The sequence below is a fragment of the Triturus cristatus genome, chromosome 3_2 (genome assembly GCF_964204655.1).
Source record: "Triturus cristatus chromosome 3_2, aTriCri1.1, whole genome shotgun sequence".
In the NCBI taxonomy this organism is placed as follows: domain Eukaryota; kingdom Metazoa; phylum Chordata; class Amphibia; order Caudata; family Salamandridae; genus Triturus; species Triturus cristatus.
The window spans coordinates 377,568,500-377,576,744 of record NC_140584.1 but is presented as its reverse complement, the minus strand read 5'-3'; positions in this window follow the sequence as shown (position 1 = coordinate 377,576,744).

Below are 8,245 nucleotides of genomic sequence, written 5' to 3'. Positions count from 1 at the left end.
AACAGGTAGCCTTACAATAGTGAAAAACGAAAATGGCTATAATTCCCTATTAGGACATGCCACACACATCAGGGCTTGTCCTACCTTATGCTTACAATGCACCCTGCCCTTGGGCCTACCATAGGGGTGACTAATATGAAGTTAAGGGAAGGTTTAGGGACTGGGAAGTGGGTGCACTTGCCCAGTCAGCATGACAGTACCAGACTGCATGCAGGTTCTGCAATGGCAGACCTTAGACACATTTTACTAGGCCGCTTCTGTGGGTGGCACAACCAGTGCTGCAAGCCCACCAGCAGCATTTGTATTTACCAGCCCTGGGCACTCCTGGTGCACTTTACTGGGGTCTGACAGTAAACCAAATAAGCCAATCAGGGAATCCAACCAACATATGCATTTTACATAGGGAGCACTTGCACTGTGGCACTGGTTGGCAGTGGCACAGTGCTCTGAGCGGCCAACACCATAAAAACACAAGAGGCACAGCGACAAAAAGTGGAAGGGAGACTCATGCCAATGTGCCAGGTCTAACATGAGGTTGGTGTAATTAGTACAGAAAGAAGTGCCTCTTGAGTATAGACAGTAGGAATGGGCAATCAATTCCTCTCCACCGCTGGAGTCCGTGGAGTTTGGGTCGTTTTGGCTAACAAGGTGGAGGTAGGATCTGAAAGAGGAGGAAAGAGAATGAGTCTAATCAAGATGTCCTGAGTCCCTGTGATAAAATTGAAAGTCAATTTATAAAACCCTTCATAAATTAGGGCCCCACATACCTGACCAGCCACATTTAATTCTACACCCTGACCAGAAACCTCTGATTGGTTTGCCACCCACTTGACCACTTCCACTTCAAACAAAGAACCAGAACTTTTGGTTGCGCTTTTTCGTACCATTTTGTACCTGGATCCCTAATCCTGGAAAAACGTCCCCCTGCACATCAGAGACACCAGCGCAGTTCTTGAATTCCACAACAAACTGAGATTCTGGGTATTCCAGTAGTTTCCAGCAAGAGCCACACCATCCTTTTTTGGAGGCCAGGATACACTCCAGGGTGAGATGTGCAAGATAAAAATGCATATAAAATAACATATAACAATTAGACATATATAACTGATGGCAATGTCTCCAGAGACCTCTAGTAACAATTATTCAGAATACCCCCATGGGATTTTTTACATTTATGAACCTCATACCAAGGGAGTGGCCACAGGTGAAGTGCAGAGGTAGTGCTGCAATAGCTTTGGGAAAATAATACCTGTCCAATTGGGGATAATGGGGAATTCTTCAATTTACCATGTGGGAATGCAGAATGATGATCAGAAAATATCTTCTATTTAGAGTTAGTATTCAATACAAGTGTACGAAAGTTAGAAAATGAATTGAGGATTTTACATCTCTGGAGGAGCATCCAAAGGTTGAAAAAGCCAAGCTGGAAAAACCCCAAAGGCAGATTTTTGTGGACATAGCCAGATCAATTAAATACTCTGTGCCATGCTCACGTTTTGACCTAAACATGCGTAGGATTCTCCTGGAAGCCCCCGTGAGCTTGAGGCAAAATGTAACATATATAACAAACAAGCACATGCACAGACAATAGTTCTCATCTATGAAAGCTATTGACTTTGACAAAGTTTTGAGGCCATGCCATACAGCAGCATGGATGCTTTGCAGTGTGTGTAAAACTAATTTCAAAAAGCGCTATGATGCAGCCAGGGCCAATGAGCTTTTTTTCAAAGCACATTAGGGCTGGATGCATTATAGTCCTTTTTGTTATTATTTTTAGCCATGCTGTGCTGCAGTCCCACTGTTATACAGCATGCCTACAAATCATTGCCTAAGCTGGAAATGCCAATGCTGTGCACTACGAACAAAAGGCAATAGCTGAGTCACTAGTCTCAATGGTGTGACCTATTGGCTTTGCAAATGCTTGTTAGTTCTCAGCAAAACACCCCTGTGATTCTGATCAAATCAGGTAATCTCCCCATGTGTGAAAATAAAAAATAAAAATGACATTTGGGAAACAAAATCCTATCGCATAAGGAAAGCAATTGCGCTCATGTCCATGGTTTAATGAAAATACATTTGGAAGCAGATAACATCATAATAAACATCCATTTCAAAGCATAAACAAGCTTCTTTGAAGTGTGTTTGACATAGTAAAACATAGCTACAATAGGTAAGAGGTTCAACAGAGAAGAAGAAAAAAGTTAAAGCAGTACCTCAATCACAGATTAGAGGAAGGACAGCAAACAAACTGAAGCAATCAGTATTTACTCCGTGCTCCAGCCGAAAGAAAAGGAAGGGAAGACAGCACATTCTGGCCAATTAGAAGGCAGCAAATAAGAGTGACAATGAAGCCAACGTAAATTAAGCAATAGGTGGGCTGCAATCCCCTTGTTGTATGCAATATCTCTTGCAAGCGAGAACGCATGCAGTGCATGTGCTGTCGTTGGTGAAACCTAAAAATAAACTAATTAATTTGAAGTGTATACAATGACTCCGCAGTTAACTGGTTATACATATTGTAATTAGTCATGTGGATATGTTTGGGAAATGTCTGATGTTAGTATAAAATGTCTTATGTTAATATGTCATATATTTTTCAAGAGAGTAATATAAATATATTGCCATGAATTATCCTTTCATATAATGATATGAAGTAAACATTTTGTAAGAAAAAAGACACACGAGAGGACTTGGAGTTGTTATATTTCTAAAAGTTGTTCCATACTTGGATTGTACATAAGGTAATGCAATATAGAATCAGTGCGACTATTAATTAATTCCCCTGAGGTATTGTGAAAATTGCTTATTCTTTCCCATAAAGATTTCATTTTCTGCATTATATGCTCACTTTCTGGAGCATTTTGCATGGTTTCGGCATTCATTTGACTGGAGAGGTGTTGTTCTCTCTGTACCGCCTTGATGACCTCATGCTGATCTATAGAGCAGGGTTAACCATGTAGTATGAAAGCTACAGCAGGTTATGAATTTGATAAAAATCTTTGTACTACCCTTAGCTTCAGAGACAAACAAAACGTTGGTGGCAACTTTGTTCTGTTAGAACATTTATACTGATTGATTTTCGAAGTTCTTCTGGTTGTACAAACTAGTAACATTGGAGAGCTTGCAGGTGGGGTCAAGGCAATAAACAAACAATTGGGACTGAGGATTCTGCATTTGCTTGCAAGATAGTTGCACCTAGCTGACCATTTTCATGGTGTATAGCCCTTGCTATTAAGGAGACAGGTAACCCATGCTATAGCGTGAGGATAACAATGTGAGTGTATGCTGTAATGCCGATGTGGGCAGATTTCTGAATAAGTGGATGTCTTTGTGGGGCTGGAAAAACAGGCTCATTGGTAAGTGGAGAATTGTTCAGGCTTTCTGCATTATTGCATTTGTTCCTGCAGTGTTAGCAGTGTGCCTGAAAGAGGATCAGTGCTGGGGGGGATCAATAACAAGCAGGCTCTCTTCTGAGTGCAGAATCGGACAGTGATGATATACATCACAGGTGAGTGAATGCTATGACACCTGTGGAAATTCAGGCAGATGTCTTTGAAATGAAATTTCCAATTAACAGTCAAGCAGACTGTACAATGGCATATCTCATGTATTGCCCCATACGAAGTGATCATGTTTCGTTGGGTTGGAAATAGAGCTTGTCACAGTTGACAACGCCAATTGAGTTGTGCAGTCTGAGGGCCCGATTCACGAAAGTAAAGTTAGACCAAAAGTGTAACTTTACTACTTTTCAATATTCACAAAGGTACATTACTACTAGTAATTTTACTTGTAGTATGTTTACTGGTAGTAAAATTTACTAGTAGTAAAGTTACTAGTAGTAACTAACCTTTCTGAATACCAAAAAGTAGGAAACTTAGACTTAAGTAGTAGACTTAGACTTAAGTCTAAGTCTACTACTTTTTGGTATTTACAAAGGTAAGTTACCACTAGTAACTTTACTACTTGTAATTTTACTAGTAGTGACTTTACTTCTAGTAACTGTACTACTAGTAAAATTCCTAGTAGTAAAGTTACTAGTAGGAACTTAGCTTTGTGAATACCAAAAAGTAGCGAAGTTAAACTTTTGGTCTAACTTTACCTTTGTGAATCGGGCCCACAGAGTTTGAATATATTGTCCCTGGTGGAAGCTCTTGACTCCAAAAGGCTATTTTCAGGTAGTCATGGACTGAATACGTGAATAGCAGCGCAGGGCTTAGGTCATAGCTGAGTATTCCACAAAAGTTGCATATCACCTTTCGGATTATATGGTGCCTTAATCAGAAAAAGAAGCTAAAGAGATGTTGATAGTGAACTACTTGTTCACACTAAAGCCACACTGATTTTGAAAATGGTCTCCGTGCATCCAGAGAGTCTGAATATCAAGTCAGGTATGCAATTATTTTCTGTAATGAACCAGCAAGACTCTTTAAAATGGAACAAATTATTGTATTTTAAATTGCATTGTTTAATTGACGAGCATCATGCAAATTCATTGAATCTTCGGATGGTACTATATTTACTATCTGGAAGCAATGATGTAATGTATTTTATTTAAGAAACCTGCTTGTAATGTGGATTCTAGTCATTTATAATTTGTATTGCATATTAGGTTGTGTCTCTTCATTTTATTTGCGTACATTTTTGAAGATTAGGTCACTGTATTGAATGGCAATACAAGTAACACAATCCTCCATGTCCCTTGTAGCTAAAGACATTCTAGGACATGTATGCATGACACCTTTGGAAGCCCTCAGAATGTACGCACTGTGTTGTACTGAACTTGTTGTAAATGGATTGTGGTTTCAAACCACTCATGGTGCCTGTTTTGATTTAAGATTCATACTCGATGATTAATGAATTAATTGTAAATAAGGCATTGAAGTAAACTCAAGGATTATTAGATTATAATGCAAGATACTGCCAATACCAGAATTCCTCACATAGTCTTGCTGACAGTTCACTATTTAGGACATTCAAGGCCAAGGATTTGTGACACCAGGAACAAGCCCAGAATGGTGAAAGTGCTTGGTGTTTCTTTCTGGCCATGTTTTTTGTAAAATGAAGACCGAGATGTGAAACTGTTTGCTTTTAATTTTGTTGTCAGCAAAATGTTGTTACAACCACCAATGCTATATCCGGTAACCTTGGATAACGGTCTAGGAAGATTATTTAGGACAATATCTTTTAACATTGCTTTTGCGCTTATGACCTATAGCAAACCAAGGAGTATGTTAGAGGGGCAGTTGATAAAAAGTGATGGGAAGAGACACAGAGGACATAAAGGTGAAAGTGTTAGATACATTGCTGAGATATTTCTCTCTAAGTAGCCACTCCACCGTTGTTGAGAAAATCTGCATACTGGTTTTTACACTGCTGTTTTGAATGTATAAGTCATTTGATATAGCATGAGTTATGATTAGATTACCTAATTCCAACTGGTGACTTTCAGTGATTGTCAGACTTTGTTTTGAAACCATAACTGTGGTGTTGTGCACTAGTTGTTCTTGCACCACGTGACTGCCGCTAAGCCCTGTGGGACACGGGCGGAGCGCCACAGATGTCACAGGCGCTGGCAGCAGTAGGAGCCCGTTCCCCCTCTCGTAATACAGAAGACATCAATGCAACCGTTGTCCTGTGATTCTTTACGAGGAGAACACGACATTACAGACTGGCGATGAGTCGGACGGACCTTCGCGTTCCAGCCCGCCGAGCGCCATCTGACCGCAGCGAACACCGTGTAGACTGTACACCACGAGGCGCAGCCGGAACTTCACCACCGCAAGCCTGGTTATTTGGAGAGGGGGAGCGGCGATGAACTGAAGTTATTCGTGATAGCTGCATGATCCCCAGATACTGCGCGACGCTGCTTCCACAAGTTCAGCATCCAGGGAATGCTCCCAGGCTATTCGAATTTTTGTGCCATTTCCTCCAGTCAGACAGTGAAGCGCTAAGCTCCTGCGGCCATGTTCACCACTGATGCTGCCGACTATCTGCCACACGCGGGTGTGAAGACTCACACATGTTTCACTGCTACCTGGCAGGCTGTCTCACGACGTGCTACCTTCACGGCGTGTCCTGGGTGCAGAGCCCCACAATGACACGCACACTTCTTCCTACCCCGGTAGCCATCAGGGACTTTGTCAGCCAGCCTGGTTATTACGGACAGGGGTGGAACACATCTTAGTGCCCCTCCAGTGACCAGCATTTCAGAGTCCAGTGGCTTGGCCCAAAGCCTTACCTCCTCACCTAGTGGTTGCCAAGCTTCCCCAACCACCTGTCCACCACAATGTGCGCACAGACATTCTCGCTAACGAACCCAGTTCCCTTCCTCCCGAAGCCAGGTGAACCGGCCATGAAGTGGGCCGAATGGAAGTGTTACATCCTCAATTACCTGTCTACTCTGGAAGATGAGGGGGAGGATGCCTTCACCAGTAAATGCAGGAAGAAAATTATTTTGCACAATCTGGGCCCGGAGGGGTTGAGGGTCTACGAGGGCATGGTAAAAAAAAACAAGAGGCACAGACGACACAGAAGTATTCCAGCATGCCATAGATGATTTAGACAACCGTTACCAACCAGTTATTTGCACTGCCATTGACAGGTTCAATTTGTTTCGGAAACAAAGCGACACAGAAACTGTGGAAGACTATGTGGTAGCACTAAAGAAACTGGCAGTGAATTGCAAGTTTGGTAACCTGCATGATGAATTTGTGAGAGATCAGATTATAATGCAAAGTGAACACTAGTGTACGGGAAAAATTGTGGGTGTTTGGGGAGACACCACCTAATGAGATCATAGCCATTGTCAAGAAGGCAGAATTTTCAAAACGATGTGCAGTAGCAGCTAAAAAGGACAATAACACTAAACCCACAGTGTGCAAATTGATGCAAAAAACTGTCCAGTGACAAACCTACCCCCAGCGCAGGGTATAGAACAGGGAAGAGAACCGTCACTAAGTCAGCAGGGCCCACCAGACACCCCAGTGAGAAAAAAGGTTGTTGCTACAGATGCGGAAGTCAGTCTCACATGGCAAATGACAGAAGATGCCCTGCCTTTCATGTAAAAGGCTCATTTTGTGGGGTGGTGGGACACTTTGGTAAGGTCTGTAGACGGAAACCCAGCAACTCCACAGTCAAATGTGTCATGCATGAATCAGATGTAGACGATGGGGAGGGTGATGTTGATGATGATTATATCCTATGTATTGAAGAACATGTCATCGATTGCATGAACAGGAAAAAGCCCTCCTGTATACTGACCATTGGGGGTGTACAGATTTCTATGGTGGCGGACTCAGGGTCCCCGTACACTATAATCCAGAGGGACATCTGGGAAAGGGACTTTGCCAACACGCTAGGGAGTCACCTACACCCCACTGATGTACATCCCGTCACCTTCACTGGTGAAAAAATTCCCATGGTAGGGTTCAGACAACTCTGGTTTAAATTCAAGGGGAGGGACACCACTGGCAAATTGTACGTTGCAGAGAAGGGGCCTTCGGTCCTGGGGTGGGCTGACCAAGGGGCGTTAGGCATCCAACTCAATCCCAGATGATATACTCGTCATGGGAAAAAATAAAGCGGAGCATGATGACAAATTGTGAACAGTGTTACGGAAACTGGCAGCTAACGGCCTCACAGCAGAACTGGAGAAATACAGATTCGGCCTACACACCGTCACTTATTTAGGGCATGAAATCAGTGACAAAGGGATTTTTCCAAAGAAAGCAAATGTCGAGGCCATCATGTCTGCACCCCAGCCACAAAACAAGGATGAGGTCCGCTCCTTTCTGGGGTCAGCAGAGTTTTACAACAAGTTCGACAGGAATTTTGCCACCAAAAGGCACAGCATGTGCCAAATCTTGAAGGAGAACGCCTTCAGTTGGACGTCGGAGACTGACAAAGAATTTGAGAACATCAGGAAGGACATCTGCGAAGCTATTCCCCTGCAAGGATTCGACAACTCCGCTCCCAGCATATTGACAATGGACGCCAGCGAGAAAGGGTTGGGGGCAGTCCTGTCCCAACTTTCCACGGACGGCACAGAGACCACCATAGGTCATTGAAAAAGAAATGCTGGTGTCCATTTGGGCCATGGAAAAATGTCGTCAGTACCTATGGGGTTCCCGGTTTACACTCCGGACGGACCACAAATGGTTGATCAAAGTCCTCAGGTCCAGCAATCACGCCACGGCTACTCCACGCATTGCCAAGATGACACTCAGGCTGTTAGACTTCGTCTAGG